The following is a 23,433-nucleotide window of genomic DNA, read 5'->3' as shown; positions in this document are numbered from 1 at the left end:
CAAAAGGCGTCCATCAGATTCGTATTCTACTCCCTAATACCTTTATTAGAGCCCCATATTGCGATGGTCAAGAAATAATCCTGCTTCTGGGGTGTTTTGGGGAAGGGTAAAATCCCCCAGAATGTTGGTCCCAAAAGTGGGTATCAATTTCGTGCTCTACTCCTCAATACCTTTCATTTGAGCCCCACATTGACATGATCGGTAAATATGCCCGATTTAGAGGTGTGTGGGTCCCCCAAATACCATTTATTTTAACCCCATATTGCCATTGGTTAGAGGCAAGTTTATGAGATGAGGCATACCCCAAACACTTGGTCCCAATATGGGAAGGGGCGGTGCCCAAATACATGGTCCCACATTTGGATATCAGATTCGTATTCTACTCCTAAATATTGTATCTTTACTTGAGACCCATATTACGATGGCCAGTAAATAATTCCTGTTTGTGGGGTGTTTTTGGGAAGGGGTAGACCCCCAGAAAATTTGTCCCGAAAATGGGTATCAATTTCATGCTCTTCATTTCATTTCATTTCATTTCATTTCATTTATTTAACACCAAGCACAACAAGATTATTTCTTATATTTTACTGTGCTGGTTCACAACAGTGCAGTTTCATCAATTAATTCCATTATAAACTATAACTTATAAAAAAATAAATAAATAATTTAATTATAACTTATACTACTAGACTACATACAATTTCTACTTATAATAATCATGTAGCTCCTTTTTGAATTCAATAGCATTGCTTATGAGTTGTATATATGATGGGAGGGTGTTCCAGAGACGAATACTGTTTACAATAAATTGCCTTTCAGTGATTTGAGATTCAAATCTAGGTTGAATCAGTTTGCGCCCTCGATTTGATCTAGCAAATTGTAGGTGTTTGTAAAGATATTCAGGTTGTTTGTTATAAATAACCTTATGTAGTAATTGCAAGCATTTAACATTTAGTAAATTTTCAACTGAAAGATCAAAAATCTGATAAGCAAATTGTGATATGTGGTCATACCGTGGTCTGTTGTATATATATCGTGCAATATCATTGTAGGCAACTTTGATTTTCCTATTGTCATCAGCACTGCAACTTGCAAATAATTCACAATTATATAGAAGAGTTGGGATTAAGTAAGATTTAGCAAGAAGCATACGAATTTCGAAAGGAGTTGACAGACGAGCTGCCCACATATTCCGCAGCATACCACGAACTTTTCCCACAGCTGCATTTATATGATTCGTCCAAGTTAAGGTAGAGTTGAATGTTAAACCCAAGTTTGTTGCTGCTTGAACACGGTTTACAATCGTGTTCTCAATCTTTACTTCAACTTGGTCAGGGATTGTTACACTTCTTTTGTGTATGATGATCAGCTTAGATTTGGTAGGATTTAAACGTAAGGCATTATTAACAGCCCAACAATATATTAAATTCAAATTATTATTTACATTAGAAATACATGTTTGAAAGTCATTCAGTTTCGTGCAGGTATACAGTTGAACGTCATCAGCATACATTTGTATCTTACATGTTAAAGGTACATCGGGCAGATCATTAATGTACATGGTGAATAACAATGGGCCCAAGATTGAGCCTTGGGGCACACCATTTGGAAGATGAAGCGTATTTGACCAGATATCATTACAATATACGGACTGAGATCTTTGAGACAGGTACGATGATATCAGTTGACAGGCAGTTCGGGAAAAATTAAATAGTTTTGAGAGCTTGACTACAAGAATTTGATGGTTTACAGTATCAAATGCTTTACTGTGATCCAATAGAAGGAGAAAAGATACCATCTTGTTGTCCATATTTTGTCTAATATCCAGTTTGACATATTTTTCATTCAGTTTGCCAATCTCTTCTTTTATGTCAACCATACTCTTATCAATGACACTTAAGAGACGAGATTCACTCTCTTTTAACAGAGATTTAAGAAGCTCTGTTTGTTTCTCAAATCTCTTGTCAATCAGATGAATTATGCGCTGAGGGGAGTCGTATTGAGAGAGTCGCGGAGTTTTGTTGAGGTTACCCTCACTTATGCTTACTCCCTCTCTCATTCTTTTTGGCGCCATCAACAACATCTCTTGAGGAGATGCATTGTTGTTGTTTTCAGTTGTAATGGTTATGAGTGGCATTTCAGACATGATCAATATTTCTATTACCTTGTTGTTGTTGTATGGTATTTAGCTTTTATCTGTTTTACTTTGCTTGGTTAAAATTTCTTTCGTTTTTGTTTTTTGTTTTGTTCACAAACCAGATGAATATTCCAACAATATCTAGTATACACTGCACAACAGTAATTTTTATTAATAAATAAACACAAACAAGTGGAATTTATATAATAAAACAATCAGTTTAATTAATATTTATTTGGAGCTATTTTGAACACTTTTCATTTGAGCTCCACATTGACATGATTGTTAAATATGTCCGATTTAGGTGTGTTTTGGGGAGTGGGGTGGTCCCACAAACACTAAGCTCGAAATATATATCATCATCGTGCTCTAATCTCAAATATCATATTGCCATTGGCTTCAAAATTAGATATCAAATTCGTTTTCTAGTCTCAAATACCTTTTATTAAAACCCCTTATTGCAAAAGTCAGCAAATATGTCCGGTTTGGTCTGTGGGCCCTAAAAACTGTCAACATCGAACTCCACTCACTTTAAAACCCAAATTGTCATGGTGAGCAAATAAGTCCTATTTGGGGGTTGTGAAAGTTGATCACGAACGTTGATATCAGATTCGTGGTCTACTCCTAAATATCTTTCATTTGAGCCCCATATTCGCATAGTCGAGAAACATGACGTGAGCGCTACCGTGAGATGATATCCAACTTGTTTTTGGCCAAAATGCAAAAGCTTGACTTGCATGTCATGTGATTTCAACATGCCAAACAGCACGCGTAACAATGGACTTATTGAGAGGCGAGTTAGGTGAACATTTTATTTTACGTTCGGGGCCGGTCAATTGGCCGCCTAAATCGTGCGATTTAACGCCTTTAGACTATTTTTGTGGGTCTATGTTAAAGCTCATGTCTATACAGACAAGCCAGATTGAATTGACGCATTGGAAGACAACATTTAAGCATTTATTCGTGAGATACGGGCCGAAATGTTGGAAAGAGTATGTCAAAATTGAACTAAGCGGATGGACCATTTGAAGCGCAGTCTCGGTCAACATTTGCATGCAATAGTCTTTAAACATTAAATTATATGGACCGTATTATAGATTCAAATATAGATTTCATGCATTTTTCTGAATTTTATGTGTTTTTTTTTTTCTTTTTAGAAAAACTGTCTTATAGCTTTTAAAAAATTACCCTTTATTTTCAAAACAATTTGTATGCACTTCAAATTCGTGTTGTTTTCTTGTACCTGGCAGCTATTTGTATGTTGCTTTAATTATTTTTGTTTTTGGACACAACAGCATTTTTGTATCTAAGGCGATGCTTTGTCATTACTGATTTTATCATCCGCATTCGATCGAGCTGCCCAACATACGCATTCGAAATAAATGAAAAATGTTGTGTGTTACGAGCACACAACTGTAATTATGTGCAAGTCTATGAATATGCTTGGGATTATTTTCTTGTGTACGTACTCTGTAGCAATATGAGTATTTTTGTCCATCAATGTTCTATACGCTCAAATACTCAACGTTCCTCTCCATTAGATGAGACACATGAGAAAAATTAATGGTCCGGCATTCGCAGCTTTCGAAGCACATTATCCATTAAATAGTTTTTGGTTTTACAACAAAGGAAAGGTTCTTTTACCATGTGTGATGCCCCTAAAAGGTTTACAATAAACAAAGTTACTTACGTTCAACAATGCCACTTTTGTCGCTTACTTTTCACACGTTGTAGAGAAACGTTTCACAGTTACAATAAAAGAAAAACTTCATAATAAAAGTATTTTGTTTATTGTAAAAACGTCCCAAAACGTTTTATTTCTTACGCAAAGTGCTAACCTGATGTTGCAGCAACAGGTCAGGACTCTTAACAGCGGTGCGAGGTCATATTTTCTCAGATGCATGATAAGTGATATTGTGTTTCGTGAAATACTCGGGCACAGGGCTATGTGCACCACGCAAGTCCCAGAATCATCATACTTCTCATTTGCGTTTGGAAATCAGCATTCTGTATCTACTAAAAAGGTGTTCGACATTCACTGCAACTTCTTCTCATCACCACAAACCAAGCAGACTTTGAGTATAGTGCCACCTCAAAGAGCTGATGTTGCAATGGCTCCCATCGGAAGTCTGAGGTTATATTTCCTCAGCTCTAGGATAAGTGATGTCCTTTGCACCCCCTTTCAGAGGTTCAATTCACAAGAACTAAGACCAAATTTTCAGCGGTAGACATCCCCTCACTTATGCTGGCAAGATGTGTGAGTTATTCGCCCTTGCAAAACGCTTGAACTTGTTTGTTTCTCGCTGTAGAATGCCATTCGGGCACGGCTATAAAAAATCCCTAATCATTGAGCATTAAACTTAAATCGGTCCTCTCTCATTGATATGGATACTGAAAAAATTTTTGTTCTAATTTTCGAGCCAATGATTAGCAACATTAATTTAAGGAAGATAAATTTTCCAACTTCTAAAGGAAAAATACAACTGTCCCTCAAGAAATAAAGATCCGAAATCGGTTTATATGGTAGAGTGATTAGGTTATGCACCGATTTAAGCCATACTTGGCACACTTATTGATGGTTAAACCAAAACACGATTTAATGATGTCCGTGTGTCTGTCCGTCCGTATGTTGTAATCAGTCTATAGCCTTCAAAACTTGAGATATTGAACTGAAACTTGCATAAGATACGTCTTTTGGCTGCACGCAAGCTTAGTTCTTGAACAAGCCAAATCGGACCATATTTGGATATAGCTGCCATATAGACCAATCCGACAATTAAGGTCCTGAAGCCCATAAAAGCTTTATTTATTACACGGTTTCACTGCAATTCAAACAGCAATTTTTTGTGAGCCTCTTGACATTCGCCCGAAATATGATTAAGATCGGACTATTTGTAGATATAGCTGTCATATAGACCGATCTGCCGGTTAAGGGTCTGAAGCATACTTTTTTTCAAATTTTGCCCATGAACATTCCACGAAGGAACTGAGGAAAACTTCTCACATATCAATGAGTGCAGTCCGATTCTGGTTTAAGCTCAATGATAAGGGGCCTCCTTTTTATAGCCGAGTCCGAACGGCATATCGCAGTGCGACACCTCTTTGGAGAGAAGTTTTTACATGGCATAGTTGCCAGCATTAGGTCTTCTCTGATGGTCTTGCTAGGATTCGAACCCATGCGTTCAGCGTCATAGGCGGACATGCTAACCTCTGAGCTACGGTGGCCTCCTACAGCTCATTAAAGCTACATTTATTATCCAATTTCGCTGAAATTTTAAATAGTGAATTGTTTTAAGCCTCCCTACATCAACTGATCTGCCAATTAAGGGTCTGAATCCCATAGAAAACGGATTTGTTGCTTGATTTCGCTGAAATTTGAAACAGTTTACTGTTTTAAGCCTCTCGACCTTCTACTCAAATATGGTTAAGATCGTACTATATTTAAATATATCTGCCAAATAGACCGATCTGCCAATTTTGGGTCTTAGTCCCATACAAAGCGGATTTATTGCCTGATTTCGCTAAAAATATGATCAAGACCAGCCACCGGCTTTCTCATTTAATTGACCCCTCTAAGAGTTTCAGAGGCTCCCTCAGACTGATGCAAGATTTTCCTTAAGTATGAAAGGGTTAGACTGTGGTCCACGTTAAGATTTCTTTACCTGCTACGGCTGGTGGCATAACTATTTTGGCTGGTCCAGGTACATTTATCGCAACATTATTCTTCTAAACCATCGACCTTTTTTAAAAGAAGACTTCTAAACAGAAAGCAAGTTCGGCGACATAGTCCTAAAATCCATGATGGTGGAGGAACCGCGACTTTTTTCTGTCAGAATTTTCATGAACTCAAATGGATGGGTGTAGGCCCATGATCGTCCAAGGAGAGAAAGTGTACGTGGGCTCGATTTCTTTTGATGTATATTTTTAATTAGCTCACTCTTCTTCCTCTCTCTGAAGTCGATCTCGCTGTAATAGTATGGGATATAGTATGCTGAGGTTTTAGTCATAGAGTACGAGTTGTCCTATCCAGATTGAGCAGACGAGCTGATGTATATGCCTCATAAGCGAGTCTCCTTCGGCCTTAAATAGTTTAGTCCATCGGCTACAGCAGGCTTGCTGTTCTTCTGCTACGCTGTCCCCATTCTTACTAAGGCGATATACCTGCAATGCCCTAATCAGGTATTGGTATATTCGCCGCAGCAACTATTGGATATCAACTGCTGTTTTCTGAAACACAATATTTGTACCTCTTACCTGTTTTAATTATTTTTCTCCGCCGAAAGACTTGTCTGTCGCTTTGTTTTTTTAATTTTTTTGCACAATTTCGGATTTGATTCTCATTCCTAAACATATTGATTTCATTCATTTCTATTCTCTCTATACCTTGTCTTTAATGACTTAGAACATGCTGTTAAAAATTCCAATTTTTCAGTATCAATTTCAATTTGTAGATATAAACATTTCCAATCCATATTTATTTCCCGCCCATTAGGACAACTTAAATATGTCCCAAAGTACTATTTAGTATTATTTATTCATCATAAATTGGACTTAAGTTTTCGTTTGGCTAAACTATAGCATCCATATTTGCCCACATCATGATGTACGTGTATACCCTATTTAGGTGTCATCTCGAACGTTTTTCGTACACTCATCATCTCTCAAGCGATAGATGCGAGCAAACCCACAGGATGATGTTCAACAAAATGTTACAATAATTTAAATAATCAAAACCATAAATCTTTCTAATGGTGCGCATGCGCTAATGGCAAAAACTACCTCATTTAAATATCTAAGAGCATCAGTTAAGATGATGTGAAACACTATGAACATGTCTATATCGGGTGAAAAATGCGATTTAAAATTGCCATAAATAATGAGATCAATTGTGGCAAATTATCGAGTGGATTTTTTTATGAAGCTATTAAAATAAATAAACATTTTTAAAACGTAGCAGTCAATACTGCTACGTTTTTCGCCAACCTTAATGGGGGGGGGGGGGGCATTTGAGCAGTTCTAGAAAAATGTGGCAATATGACACATTGTGGAAATTATTCCAATTTTCAAATTTCAAATTTCAGCCAATCCGATAAGAATTGTGCTCTATAAGAGCTCAAGAAGTAATATCGGGAGATCGGTTTATATGAACGCTATATCACATATAGACGAATTCAGAGCATATATGGCAAGCATGATGAAGGTCATCGAAAATTTCCGTCAAATCGGATAAGAATTCCGCCCTCTATAGGCTCGAGAGGTGTAATCATTTAATATGGGAGCTCTATGAGGTTATGAACCATACTTGGCGTCCGTCTGTCTGTTGAAAGCACGATAACTTTCGAAGGAGTAAAGCTAGCCGCTTGAAATTTTTTTCGGACCCTCCCCCTTACCCTAATTTTCAGAAACGCCAGATCTCGGAGATGGGTAGTGCGATTTAAGCGAAATTTTGTGTGCTCTCATATAGAACCCTAAAAATAAAAATTTGGTATTCAAATTTCGGATGGTATACCTAAGGGGGCCGCCCCAGAATACGAATACGAATCTGATATCCAAATATGGGACCAAGTGTTTAGGGGGCCGTCTCTCAACAAAACCATCCCCCAAAGGGGACAAATTTACGACCATAGCAATATGGGGCTCAAATGAAAGATCTTCGGGAGTTAAGCACGAATTTGATATCAATATTCGGGAGTATCTATGGGGCCACCCTGTTAGAGTTAAATTTATACTGAACACAATTTGTACTTTGTCTAAATATTTTTATATTCACATGTATGCATTGAATTATTATTAGTAGACATTTGTACAATACAGAAATATTTTTTTCAGTTGTCTAATAATAAAAGCTTCGTTGAAGATTGTTTTGTAAATTGCTCTAACGCGTACTCTAATAGGTTATTGGGCCACCATGGATTTAGTTAAGACGTCGTTTACGAAGCTTAACGCGGATAATTATCATCTTTGGAAGTATAAGATGGAATTGATTTTACGAAGGGAAGGAGCTTGGAAGTGTGTTGTGGAATCTGCTCCAGACGTACCAGATGAGTCATGGATGAAAAATAATGAAAATGCTTTGATTTTGATTGGATTATCTGTGGAGGACAATCAGCTCTTACTTATCAGGAAAGCTAAATCTGCAAAAGAATCTTGGAATATCCTGAAGGCACATCATGAAAAGAACACTCTTGGAAGTAGTGTACAAATAATGCGTAAGATATGTGGAATGAAATTTAGTATGGAGAATACCATGGCTGATCACATCGCGAATATGAAAATTCTCTTTGAAAAGCTGGAAGCGGTTGGCGAGACATTTTCTGAACGATGGGTAATTGCTATGTTACTAAGCAGTTTACCACCTTCATATGACACGTTGGTGACGGCATTGGAAGCTCGAAAAATAGAAGAGTTAACGGTACACGTTGTCGAAAACAAATTGCTGGAAGAATATCAACGTCAATCAAAGAACGTCGAACCAAATTCCGTGATGAAAACATTCAAAATTCCTCAAGTCAAGTCAAGTCAGGATGATGCTAATGGAAAGCGGTGTCACTTTTGCAAAATAAAGGGTCATCTCAAGAAGAACTGTTGGAAATTCAAAAAGGAAAGAAACATCAATGAATCCAAACAGCAAGCTAATAACGTTGAGAATAAAGAAAATTATATTTTTTATTCTGCTGGTGACAAATCGCATTGGATTGTAGATTCTGGGGCTACTTGCCACATTAGCACAAGACGGGAGGATTTTATCACGTTTGATGGCAGTGTATGTGAATCTGTTTCAGTTGCCAATGGGACTGCCGTAGTGGCTAGTGGTAAAGGATCTTGTAAATTGGTAATGTATAATTTTAAAAATGTCAAGTCAGAAGTTACCATGGAAGATGTTTTGTACATACCGTCATTTCACGGGAATTTGATATCTATCTCAAGAATTATGAGAAACGGTTTTAAGGTTGAATTTCAAAATAAGCAGTGTAAAATTAAATCTGCAAATGGCAAAGAAATTGGTGTCGCAGATATGCATAATGGATTGTTTTGTCTCAGACAAAGGACTAACCAGGCAATGTTAGCCAAATGTAGTTCTCGAAACTGCATACATTATTGGCATAAGGTTTTCGGACATAGAAGCGTCAATGCTGTAAAGGAGATGCAAACAAATAAAGCAATGAGTGATTTTAAAATTGTTGATTGTGGTATAACGCAAACGTGCGAGGTATGTGTCTGTTGTAAGATGACGAAAACGCCATTTCACAAAGTTTCAGAAACACAATCGAACGCAGTTATGGATTTAGTTCACTCGGATGTTTGCGGGCCTATGCAAACTGAAACTCCTGGAAAAAAGAAGTACTTTGTCACGTTTATTGACGATTTTAGTCGTTATACAATAGTTTATCTTTTAAATAACAAAGCTGAGGTTTACGAGAAGATTCAAAACTATATGGAAATGGTGAAAAATAAATTCGGCAAATACCCTAATATCCTCAGATCAGATAATGGAGGGGAGTATGTATCGAAACACGTCCAAAGTTATCTGGAATCAAAAGGTGTTCAATACCAATATACTGTTCCTTACTCACCCCAGCAAAATGGAGTATCAGAACGTAAAAACCGAAGTTTGGTCGAAATGGGAAGATGTTTGCTAAAGGAAGCAAGTATTGGAAATAAATATTGGGGAGAAGCAATTATGACCGCGAATTATTTGCAAAATCGGTTGGTAAGCAAGACAATTGTATCAACACCATTTGAACTATGGGAAAAGAAAAAGCCATCTATTGAACATTTGCGCATATTTGGGTCGAAAGCTCATGTTCTTACTCCTGAGGTAAAACGGAAAAAGTGGGATAGTAAGACCAAGATATTGACTTTCGTTGGATATGATGAGCATTCAAAGGGTTACAGATTGGCTGATCTTAGAACAAATAAGGTCGTAATTAGCAGAGATGTTAAATTCATAGATGTTGATTTACATGAAACCGGAAAAGAATCTAAAGAGACCGATCACAGTGAAATATCTATTGAAAAAATTAATAATCAACGTACTTCAAATGACTTCATTCAAGTTATATCAGATCAAATTTCATCTGATGGGGAATCTTTTTATAGCCTGGAAGAACATAATGCAGTTGATTCTGAAGAATTAGTTACATCTACAATGAACACGATGATCTCAAGCGATAACTCAGTTCCATGCGAAGTTTTTGAAAGAGATAAAAATTCACTTAGATGTTCAAACCGCATTACTAAGGGAAAACCACCAGAGAGGTTGACGTATATAAGCTCTAATGTTTCGAGCATTGCTGAACCAAAGACGTATAAGGAAGCGATTTCATCGGTACATCGCAACGAATGGATTCAAGCTATGAATGAGGAGATGTCATCTTTAAAGGCAAATAAGACTTGGGATATTGTTGACAAACCTGACAATGCAAATATTGTGGGATGCAAATGGACTTTCAAAATTAAACGAGATATTACTGGAAAAATACAACGTTTCAAAGCCCGCCTAGTAGCTCAAGGTTTTAGTCAAAAATTTGGTTTTGATTATGACGAAGTATTTGCTCCTGTTGTTCGACAAGCTACGCTTCGAACATTATTGTCTGTCGCTGGTGTAAATGGTATGTCAGTTGTTCATTTTGATGTAAAGTCAGCTTTTCTCAACGGTGAGCTTGAAGAAGTTATATATATGAAACAGCCACCAGGGTTTGAGGAAGGGAATAATAATTTTGTCTGTAAACTTCGAAAAAGTTTGTATGGATTGAAGCAAGCTGCGAATGTCTGGAATAAAACACTTCATGAGGTCCTAGTGTCTGGCGGCTTCAAGCAAAGTAATGCAGATCGATGTTTATACACAAAATACACCAACGAGGAAGGGTTAGTATATATATTAATCTACGTTGATGATATTTTGGTTGCAAGCAAAAAGCAAAACAACATCTGTGAAGTGGAGAAGTTACTGAAAGAAAAATTTGACATAACCAATCTTGGCAAAGTACATCATTATCTTGGTTTGGAAGTTACGCAGGATAAAGAATCTAATTACTGCGTTAGCCAAAAACTCTTTATTGAAAACTTATTGCAAGAATTTGGAATGCAGGATTCAAAAATTTCAAAATATCCACTTGATCCTGGGTATGGTAAAAGTTCATCCGAACTCTTACTAAATAACAATAAATATCAACAACTTATTGGCTCACTGCTGTACATCAGTGTAAATTCAAGACCTGATATAGCAGCAAGTGTTTCAATTTTGGCGCAAAAAGTCAGTTGTCCAACTCAAGAAGATTGGAATGAATTAAAGCGTGTATTAAAATACTTGAAAGGCACAGTTAATCACACCTTACACCTTAGTAATAAATGCGTTGCAAATAAAAATGTTCTTATTGGTTTTGCCGACGCAAATTGGGCCGAGGATAGAATCGACCGAAAATCTAATTCTGGATTTATTTTCAAAATTAACGGTGGTTCAATTAACTGGTCATGTAGAAAGCAAACTTGTGTATCTCTCTCATCAACTGAGGCAGAGTTTGTATCTCTATCGGAAGCATGCAAAGAAGCAATTTGGCTACGATCACTTTTAAGCGATATGATGCTTAAACAATGTCAACCGACAACAATTTTTGAGGATAATCAAAGTGTTTTGCGTATGATAAAAGATGAGAAACTTAGCAATAGGACAAAGCACATTGATACCAAAATCTATTTTGTCAAGGACTATGTAAAGAAAAATCAAATCGTTTGTACGTATTGTCCAACAGAAACAATGATTGCTGATATGATGACCAAACCACTTTCAACTATCAAACTAACAAAATTCCGAGAGGAGGCTGGAGTTCAAATTGAGGAAGGGTGTTAGAGTTAAATTTATACTGAACACAATTTGTACTTTGTCTAAATATTTTTATATTCACATGTATGCATTGAATTATTATTGGTAGACATTTGTACAATACAGAAATAATTTTTTCAGTTGTCTAATAATAAAAGCTTCGTTGAAGATTGTTTTGTAAATTGCTCTAACGCGTACTCTAATACACCCCACCCCCACAACACCAACCAAATTGGAAGTATTTGCTGACTATTGCAATATGAGGCTCAAATAAGAGGGTTTTTCAAGGCCAATTCATTGAGTTGCCGCCCATCCCCCGAAACACCCCCCAAGCCGGTCATGTTTGCTGACTATGGAAATATGGGGCTCAAATTAAAGGTATGTGGGAGTAGACCACGTATCTGATATCAACACCATAACATCCCCCAAATAGGACATATTTGCTCACCAAGACAATTTGGGTCTTAAAGAGAGTGGAACTAAATATTCATAGTTTTTAGGGCCAATATCCCAAACGAATTTGATCCAATTTTGCAATGGCATTATGGGGTTCAATTAAATGATATATAGATATATGAGAATAGAGCACGTTGCTGATATATTTTCCGGGCTTAGTGTTTGGGGGACCACCCCAATCCCCAAAATACCCCTAAATCGGGCATATTTACCGACCATATCAATGTGGAGCTTAAATGAAAGGAATTGGGGGGTAGAGCAAGAATTGCTCTACCCATTTTCGGGACCAATTTTCTGGGGTTCTACCCCTTTCCCAAAATACCCCACAAGTGACCATCGCAATATGAGGTACGAATACGAATTTGATATCCAAATGTAGGACCATGTATTTAGGGCATCACCCCTTTCCCAAGATATCCCCAAAGGAAAAAAATTGTCCGACCATGCCAATATGTGTCTCAAATGAAAGGTATTTGAGATTAGAAAACGAATTGATAACCTATTTTGGGGTCATGTGTTTGGGGGACGCCTCATCGTGTAAATCCCCCTAAACCAATGGCAATATGGGGTTTAAATAAATCGTTTTTGAAAGAAGAGCATGATGCTGATATTTTTTTAAGGCCAAGTGCCTGGGGAACCACCTCACCCTCGAAAACACCCCTAAATCAGATATCAGCGGGCTGAAATAAAGTATTTTAAGAATTGAGTACACCTTACATCCAAACTAAAATTCGTAGACCAATAAAGATCATATGGGATTCGGACAAAGGCACTTATATTGTTAAACAATTAGTCAAGCGATATACTATATTCGTAGCATGGTATTTCACTAAAAGTTCTTTAATTGTCGAAAATAAATGTTCCAAGGAAACTTTTGTTCCATAAAAGGTAAAAGAAGGTGCAGCGGTGCGGGCCCGGGTCAGCTAGTTTAAATATAAACCATAGTCAAAAAACCAAGCAAATAATTCTGCAAAAATGAAAATCACTACCAGTTTATGTATCCATTTTTAAATAGTCTTACAAACACAACTTCTTCCTCAATAAAATAAAATCACGTAGCCCTTACCTCAAAACCGATGCAGACTACGTGTTAAACAAAGAAAACCACATCCGCCTTGGAAACCGCATTTGTCGCAGATGCATGAAAATATTCATAGTTTGTTAGCCTTTATCTGGCAAAAATAAACATTGCTATCTGGTTTGGGGCTTAATTTCAAAAGGTGCAGCCGAAAATTCCAACAAGACAAAACCCCAAACTTGTAAACTTCAAGATTTGGGTCCTCAACGACATAAGTGTCGGCTGCTATGATAGCCTAAGTGTCACAATGACAAAATTGTAATTGTTTTAAATGAAGTGCAGATTTGAAGATTAGAGAGAAGAAAAAAAAACATAAAAATCACCATCAACTGCAGCGACTTGAACACATATTTTTGAAATTGTTCATGCCTTGTCTGCATGTCTTGGGCTAAGCATTTTCCTTATGCTTAATTGCTTAATATTTGTTGGGTATTTTTTCTACATTTTATTTTGGTTTTCCACCAAAAAAAAAAAAAGAGCACTCCACCAGCAGTGGTGTTGCTGCCAACGATTACAATAGTATCACGTTTAACGTTGACACCAAAAATGGCAATGAAAACGTTACTACAACACACCATCCATCATACGGCCGCTTAAATGTGGTTTTCTTGTTCGAAGCCAAAATTGTTTTTAACTTAACGCCAAAACACAATAGCACCGTAGACTTCTGTAATGGCAAATAACGGCACTTGGTTTTGGGAACACAAGCCAAGTCAAAACGAGGAACAGCTTGAACCCATATTGAGCCGACACTTCATTTCATCATCGCATCACTTCTCATCTCATTGTGGCTATCAGATCATTTTCCAAACTGCTATAGATTGCTGATGATTGGCTGGCTGCTCAATATCAATAGCAAACAACGGCAACTTTGGCAGCAAAACCATCACCACATGGAGGTTAAGGGTCGTGAATTTGATTTGAGAAACGAATTATTGTGAAATATATATTGAACCCTACCTTAAATTATGTGTTTATTTAAAGGGGAAGACAAAATTAGGCTCTAAACAAGTTTAAAGACATTATGTTTGGCAGTGCCAAGCTTTGGTAACCCTCTACCTCAGACGTAAATATTAACAAAAAGCAAGTAAAAAGGCGTTAAGTTCGGCCGGGCCGAACTTTGGATACCCACCACCTCGAGTATATATGTAAACCACCTTTCATCAAAATCCGGTGAAAATTGCATACCTTCTGTCCCATAGCAATATATATCGAAATGTGATTCGATTTGGACCAAATACTAATAAGTACTTGTCATTGTTCAATTATGTATAACAAAATATTTATCTGTTTAGTAGCTATATCTAAAAATAAACCGATCTGAACCATTTACAACATGGATGTCGAAAAGACTAACATAAGTCAATGTGTGAAATTTCAGTTAAATCGGATTATAAATGCGCCTGTTTTGGAGCCAAGACTTTAAATCGAGATATCGGTCTATATGGCAGCTAAAAGCAAATCTTGATCGATCTAGACCAAATTGCAGAAATATGTGGAGGGGCTTAATTTAACTCACTGTCCCAAATTTCGGCAACATCGGACAATAAATGCGCTTTTTATGGCCCCAAAACCTAAACCGAGAGATCGGTCTATATGGCAGCTATATCCAAATCTGGACCGATCTGTGCCATAATGCAGAAGTATGTCAAGGGGTTTAACTTAACTCATTGTCCCAAATTTCGGCGACATCGGACAATAAATGCGCCTTTTATGGGTCTAAGACCCTAAATCGGATGATCGGTCTACATGGCGGCTATATCCAAATCTGGACCGATCTGAACCAAATTGACGAATAATGTCGAAGGGCCTAACACAACTCACTGTCCCAAATTTCAGCGAAATCGGATAATAAATGTGGCTTTTATGGGCCTAAGACCTTAAATCGGAGGATCGGTCTATATGACAGCTATATCCAAATCTAGACCGATCTGGGCCAAATCAACGAAGGTTGTCGACGAGTCTAACACAACTCACTGTCCAAAATTTCAGCAAAATCGGATAAAAAACGTGGCTTTTATGGGCCAAAGACCCTAAATCGGAGGATCGGTCTATATGACAGCTATATCCAAATCTAGACCGATCTGGGCCAAAGCGACGAAGGATGTCGAAGAGTCTAACACAACTCACTGTCCCAAATTTCAGCAAAATCGGACAATAAATGTGGCTTTTATGGGCCTAAGACCCTAAATCGGCGGATCGGTCTATATGGGGGCTATATCAAGATATAGTCCGATATAGCCCATCTTCGAACTTATCCTGCTCATGGACAAAAAACGAATCTGTGCCAGGTTTCAGCTCAATATCTTTATTTTTAAAGATTGTAGCGTAATTTCAACAGACAGACGGACGGACATGTCTAGATCGTCTTAGATTTTTACGCTGATCAAGAATATATATACTTTATAGTGTCGGAAATGGATATTTCGATGTGTTGCAAACGGAATGACAAAATGAATATACCCCCATCCTTCGGTGCTGGGTATAAAAAACCAGTAAATAAGGCTTAAGTTAGTCGGTGCGGACTATATAATACCCTACACCTACCCCACAATTATAAATTCGGGCAATAGATATATGTATATGAAAGCTATAACTAAATCTGAACCGAATTTTTTTTCGAAAGGATCTTTGAAAATTATGGTTACTACGGTCATTTAAGTGCTAATCGGGCATATGCATATATGGGAGCTATATCCAAATCTGAACTGATTTTAATGAAATCTTGGATATATGTTTATATCAGTAACAAAACAATCTGTGCCAAATTTTGTGCAGATTTGTTGAAAATTGTAGTTACTACAGACTCAAGAAGTCAAATTCGGAGATCGGTTTATATAGGAGCTATATCAGGTTCTTGACCGATTTGGACCGTACTTAACACAGTTACTAAAAGTCACAACAGAACACTTTGTGCACAATTTCAGCTAAATCGGACAAAAATTGCGTCTTCCGGAAGTCAAATCGGGAGATCAGTTTATATGGGAGCTATATCGGGTTATAGTCCGAACCGGACCATACTTGGCTCAGTTGTTGAAAGTCATACCAGAACAATACATGCAAAATTTCAGTCAAATCGGATAAAAATTGCTTCTTGTAGGGGATCAAGAAGTCAAATCGGGAGATCGGTTTATATGGGAGCTATATCAGGTTATGGATCGATACGAACCGTATTTGCCACAGTTGTGGAAAGTCATAACAGAACACTACATGCTCAATTTCTGTTCTGATCATAACCTGCTTAAGTCTTCGTTGCGCCCCGTCCGTTTTACTTGCTGTGATGACAGTGACAATGTCGTCTGCCAGAAATGTGTTTACTGGCATCTCCATTCTCAGTATTCCGTCGTAGCTGACGTTCCAGAAGTCGGGCCTAAGTATGGAACCTTGTGCAGTGGACGACATAACATCATATCTCCTCATACCTACGTGGATAGGTAGAAGAGCACCAGAACCCTCAGATAGGGTTCTGGGGCTGTTAAAGGCGTTTTTGACGTCCAGCGTTGCTAATAGAATGATGGGTCTTTTACGGGGGTTCAGCCGTTGGCCTTTTTCCACAACCTCAACTACGTCCTTTGGGCCCCTATTGTCGACTTCCATGGGTGGAAGCTATTTTGCGTCCTCCTGCGGCGATTGCCTCCGCGAGTCTAGTCTTCATGAAACACTCCAACAGCTTGCCCGATGTGTCCAGTATACACAGTGATCTGTAAGATCATGGCGATTCTGGATCATTTTCCTCTTTCCGATAAAAACCAGCCTTTATTGTTCCCATGCATCTGGGAATATTGCTTCTGACAGGCATCTTTTATAGATGTTTAGAGTCATTTCTGGTCGTTTCTCGGCCATTATCTTCATGACTTCTACTGGGACTCCGTCGGGGACGAACGCCTTTCCGCTTTGAAGGCTCGGTTTAAAGATTTGGAATTCTTTAAGGGTGAACGGGAGAGTTTGTGTGGCTACTCCAACATTTTCATCGTTTGGTCTTGGATCGTGTTCAAGGAATCGGGGGTTTTATCATCCACCTCGGTATTTGGGCTTTTGATTCCATGCTTTTCATTAAGACTTTGCATCCAATTCCCCAGGGGTGTTAGTTGAGGTCTTTTCTTAGTTCTTTAAATTTCTCTCTTTTGCTTTTGGTAATGGCGCTCCCGAGCGCCTTTTTGCCTCCTTATATTGGGTATTCTCATCGATTTAGTCATTCCACCAGTGTACTGCGGCTCTGTTTGTTCACGGTCCTTAACCCTAGGCATTGCCTTATCACATCCCTTAGCAATCATGAACATGATGCGATTCGCTGCTATTGAGACATTTCCGCAGTATTCCGATTCCTGAATTTGTCGGTCGATTTCGGCTAGGAGCAGGGATGGTTCTAGCTTGTTCGCATTCAATTTGCGTGTGCTTGCCTTCGTGCTTTTCACTTGCATTACATCTCTGTGCCAAAAAGAGAAGTCGATGTACTGGTGATCACTTGGAGTGTATGTCTCCAATACCTGCCACTTGTCGATCCTATCCGCGATTCTTGTTGTTGTTGTAGCCACATTTGCATATGGAGGTGGCGATCGTCGTCAAGCTGTCATAGGCGAGCAAGCTCGTTCCGGTCTATACGACCGAACGCCGCGGTAACATGATGGTCATTGGTTATTTAAAGGCGCCAGTATAGCGCCTTATCGTTTCGAGTATCATAGGCACTCAGTACTTATGCAAAACCCGGTGCTATCCGGCCTCTCACTGAGACTTTCTACTCGATACCGCTGATTGTTCGCGACTGCAGTTCCAGCTGCTCCGTATGGAGCATTCCACTATCTGCATCCTGTGGACGTGCCCGGTGACTCCCAGCTAAGCTTCTCGTGATAACGAAAATACCACCCAGATTGGAGCTCAACGATTTTCTCAAACACAAGCGTTATGTCGGGCCCGGCCTCTCACTGTTGAGTTGAGTTGGTCGATTGCATGACCCACTCTACGACTATAGCGTCAAGGTTGGACTGGAATTCGTAAATAGCCCCAATGGGGTAAGGTAACAATTAAACACCGTTATGCCTTTTAGCTTTACCCACACTTATCCCGTACCCCCTCCACCCTTTATCGGCTGAAGAATAGTACTGCTGGTTGTAATCCATATAGCAGTAGTTATAGTCTAGATTTCGATCCAGAGCCCGTGGGCGATTTCTCTATTAGCGTATACAAAAGTTCGTCATAGCGATGTTTATCCTGCTTGTCTTAAGGAGCTCCTTGGCTGCTGTTACCCGTAAGGAGACGAAAACCCTTCGTTGTTCCGTGCTGCATATGGCCGTCAGGTGCACAGACATTTTATATAAGGACGCACCTATTACCGTGCGGATAGAGGATAGGAGCAGGTCATACCATCGAGGTATAATCAAGGCGATAGCAGGAAACCTAAATAGATTAGAAGAGGTTTCCGATCGGATACCTGAGATGCCACTGAAGGTCGAGTGCGAGACACTGCTTCCATCGGCACAGTCTTGGATTGATGGATCTCTGGTATTGCCATCTGGGAGATCATGTTATGCAGATGGATAAAAGCTAAAGGACAGAGTGAGCCTGGGGGTCTGCACTGAGAACCCACTATCAGGAGGTAGTGTGGAGATCACGCGAGGACGTCGAGTCCTGACCATCAGGACAATAACAATCAGGACGATAAGGTCACGAACAATCTTGGAGTGTTAGAAGGAGATAAACGCCTTCTCTGAGAATGGCACAAAACTCATCGTTTGGGGCCGGGCCATAGCGGAGTAAGGGGGAATGAAATAGCAGACGTTTTGACAGGAGGACTCCCCTCAATAAACTAGGTTAACCCGAAGCTTTTCGGGTCGATCCAGTGCGAGATAAGGACGTGGGCATGTAGCACTGTGGAATAGCGAAACGGTCGGTAAAAATGCAAATTTTGCCATGAACATTCCATTAAGGAACAGGGACAAACTTCTCACATATCAATGAGTGCAGTCCGATTCAAGTTTAAGCTCAATGATAAGTTTTACATGGCATAGTACCTCACAAATACAAATTCTGTTTTGGACGTCCATGCTGATGTTTGTCTGCCTTTCCTTGGCCTGTCTCATCCAAGAGACGTTGCGCAGAGGTTAGCATGTCCGGAACCCTGGCGAGAACATCCAAAATAATTTTTCAGTTGTGGTTACCCCCTCCTAATGCTGGCGACATTTTTGAGGTACTATGCCATGCATAGAAGCCATATAAAAACCTATCCCAAAAGAGGGGTCAAACTGCGGCACCTCGTTTGGGTCTTAGACTTTAAATCGGGAGGTCGGTGTACAGGTCAACTATATCCAAATATGGTCCGATATGAACCATACTCTGCACGGACGACGAAAGGCCTAACACAGATTTTAGTGCCAAATTTCAGCGAAGTCGAATAAATGCGGCTTCTATGGGCCTTGGACTCGTCTAACATGAGTCGGACAGCACTCATTGATATGGGAGAAATTTGCCCCTGTTCCTTAATGGAATGTACATGGGCAAATTTACATTTGCATTGTTGTCTCTTCGTATAACATCATCTTCAATATGAACCCCTGCCGAAGTGAGCTGCACGACTCAGCAGCCTTATCTGCGTAGGGTGGACTCCGAGTATCTCGGTGTTTTCACAGGTAAACGCAAGGTCTTCCTTCAGCTATTAAAGACGGACATAGTTCGTTTTTTGGTGTTTCCATCAGTGCACTATGATCCAAACTTGAAGCCATTATATGTATCCGAAAATTTAGTCGCCCTTTGTGTTGACCACGAAGGTCCCTTTGCATGCAGTAAGGTTCTCGCTAGGGTTAACACAAAACCTTATGGAGGCTCATGTTCAGAGCCAGTTTGGGCATTAGTATGGATATCATATTAACAGAATCTACATTACCAACTCAATGGTTACGAGGCACAGAGCGTTCTCTAAGCCCTGCCACGTTAAACGGGACGGAGGCAACGGTGGCATTAGCTTGAAAGCCATGTGGTGAGGGATGTCACTCTTTCCTACTCAGGTAACAGAATACTACAGCTATCAGCACGTGGTGTACGGCCAGGGTCATGCCTAGAATAGAGGATAAAAAAAAATTTACCAACAAAAGCATGTAGAACAATATCTTTATCCAGCTAGTTTCAGACACATTAAATTTCCAAAGAGAAGTAATAACCAATGAAATTCAATATTTTTCAATCAAAAAAGTTCTCATAAAATAAGCCTACACAAACGAATTGAAACATCAATGCCTTTAGCGTTAAGAAAAATAAGAAACAAAAAAAAAAGATAAACAATAATAAAATGAACCAATATTTTCGATGATACAATCTCTCACAGCGGATAATTAATGAGAATAAAAATTCTATTAAATACTGTTTCATTTCGGGGATCTTAACATCAATGACATCATTTTGGTTGATAATTGAAATCCCTTCGCCAAAATGACCGAAAACAGAATTGAAATCAATTGTTACTCTATTCTTGGGGCTAAGCCTATTACCAATTAGAGCCGACAATAACAGCAAAAAACACAACAGCTCAAAACTTTGCAAAGATTTTGCGCGTAGCAAAAAAAAAAATAATGAAGAACAGAACCAAAAAATTCTGACTTGTGGCAATCAGCATCAGCTGAAATTGAGGTGAATAAACTCATTTGGCGAATACGAAATATATCGCAATTTTTTTTTCTTATTTCTAGACTTCTTAGTGTAGTAATTGTGAATTCTCAACCGCACCTTCCCATCGTCGTTGGCAATTTTTTTTTTCTAATGCGAGTCACAGCTTTCGGTTCTTCAGCCATGAACAATGAATGACACCACCAAACAACAGTCAGCATGTTTTACAAATCATTAGTGACAACAACAAGATGTAGACAACATGAAGAAATTACATTTTAGCTTAAATGAATAAAAAGGCATTTAGTTTGGCTGGGCCGAACTTTGGATACCCGCCACCTCATGTATATATATTAAAGAAAACAAGTGAGAGCGTGCTAAGTTCGGCCGGGCCGAATCTTATATACCCTCCACCATGGATCGTATGTTGATGGTCATGAGAGGATCCGTCGTACAAAATTTCAAGCAAATCGGATAATAATTGAGACCTCTAGAGGCTCAAGAAGTCAAGATCGGTTTATATGACAGCTATATCAGATTATGAACCGATTTGAACCATACTTGGCACAGTTGTTGGATATCATAACAAAATACTTCGTGCAAAAACTCATTCAAATCGGATAAGAATTGCGCCCTCTAGAGGCTCAAGAATTCAAGACCGAAGATCGGTTTATATGGCAGCTATATCAGGTTATGGAGCAATTTGGACCATACTTGGCACAGTTGTTGGATATCATAACAAAATGCGTCGACCAAAATTTCAATCCAATCGGATAATAATTGCGCATTCTAGAGGCTCTAGAAGTCAAGACCCAAGATCGGTTTATATGGCAGCTATATCAGGTTATGAACCGATTTGAACCATACTTGACACAGTTGTTGGATATCATAACAAAATACATCGTGCAAAAATTCGTTCAACTCGGATAAGAATTGCGCACTCTAGAGGCTCAAGAAGTCAAGACCCAAGATCGGTTTATATGACAGCTATATCAGGTTATGTACCAATTTGAACCATACTTGGCACAGTTGTTGGAAATCATAACAAAATACGTCGTGCAAAATTTCATTGCAATCGGATAATAATTGCGCACTCTAGAGGCTCAAGAAGTCAAGACCCAAGATCGGTTTATATGGCAGCTATATCAGGTTATGAACCGATTTTAACCATACTTGGCACAGTTATTGGATATCATAACAAAACACGTTTTGCAAAATTTCATTCCAATCGGGTAAGAATTGCGCACTCTAGAGGCTCAAGAAGTCAAGACCCAAGATCGGTTTATATGGCAGCTATATCAGGTTATTGACCGATTTAAACCATACTTCGCACAGTTGTTGGATATCATAACAAAACATGTCGTGCAAAACTTCATTCCAATCGGATAATAATTGCGCACTCTAGAGGCTCAAGAAGTAAAGACCCAAGATCGGTTTATATGGCAGCTATATCAAAACATGGACCGATATGGCCCATTTACAATACCAACTGACCTACTTTAATAAGAAGTATTTCAAATTTCAAGCGGCTAGCTTTACTCCTTCGTAAGTTAGCGTGCTTTCGACAGACAGACGGATAGACGGACGGACATGGCTAGATCGACATAAAATGTCGCGACGATCAAAAATTTATATACCTTATGGGGTCAACGACGAATATTTCGAGTAGTTACAAACAGAATGACGAGATTAGTATATCCCCCATCCTCTGGTGGAGGGTATAATTAACCTTTTATGAATCCGCAGCAGTTATATCGAATTATGGTCTTATACAGGCCAAAATTCATGGGAATCGGGTAATAAACCCAGCTCTCAATGGCAAATTTCAGCGAAATCGGGTAATAAATGTGGCTTCTATGGCCCTTAGACCTTACATCGGAATATCGATCTATGTTGGCTATATCAAGATATTTTCCGATCCAAAGCATGCGGATTTCGAGATCCGATGATGCGATCCAAACCATACTCTGCACAGACGACGAAAGGCCTTACACAGCCCTTAGTGCAAATGCAAATTTGCCGATGAACATTCCATTAAGGAACAGGGGCAAACTTCTCACATATCAATGAGTGCAGTCCGATTCAAGTTTAGGCTCATTGATAAGGAACCTCCTTTTTATAGCCGAGTCCGGACGGCGTGCCGCAGTGCGACACCTCTTTTGAGGAGAAGTTTTTACATGGCATAGTACCTCACGAATGTCGTCAACATTAGGAGGGGAAAACCACCGCCGAAAATTTTATGGTTTGAACCCAGGCGTTCAGCGTCATAGGCGGACATGTTTACCTCTGCGATACGGTGGCCTACTGCTCTTAGTGCTAAATCGGATAAGATCTTATATTGGCAGA

Source organism: Stomoxys calcitrans, chromosome 3, assembly GCF_963082655.1.
Source record: "Stomoxys calcitrans chromosome 3, idStoCalc2.1, whole genome shotgun sequence".
NCBI lineage: Eukaryota > Metazoa > Arthropoda > Insecta > Diptera > Muscidae > Stomoxys > Stomoxys calcitrans.
This window is presented reverse-complemented; position numbering follows the sequence as displayed.